Below are 223 nucleotides of genomic sequence, written 5' to 3'. Positions count from 1 at the left end.
TGTAATTCGAAAAATAAAGTTCCGACCGATACAATTATTAGTTATTAATTATTATTGCCACAGTATTATCAGAGATGTATTATGACTATTATTGCCTGGTGCTCGGCCACGGCGTACATGCATTTTGCCATTGACCATGGACATAGGAAACACGGGACTAAGGCGACTAAGCATGCCATCCTAACTTGTCAAGCGGGGTTGAATCCACGGGTGGGGGGGGGGG

Source organism: Belonocnema kinseyi, chromosome 2 (genome assembly GCF_010883055.1).
Source record: "Belonocnema kinseyi isolate 2016_QV_RU_SX_M_011 chromosome 2, B_treatae_v1, whole genome shotgun sequence".
Lineage (NCBI taxonomy): Eukaryota > Metazoa > Arthropoda > Insecta > Hymenoptera > Cynipidae > Belonocnema > Belonocnema kinseyi.
Note: the sequence above shows the minus strand (reverse complement) of the source record.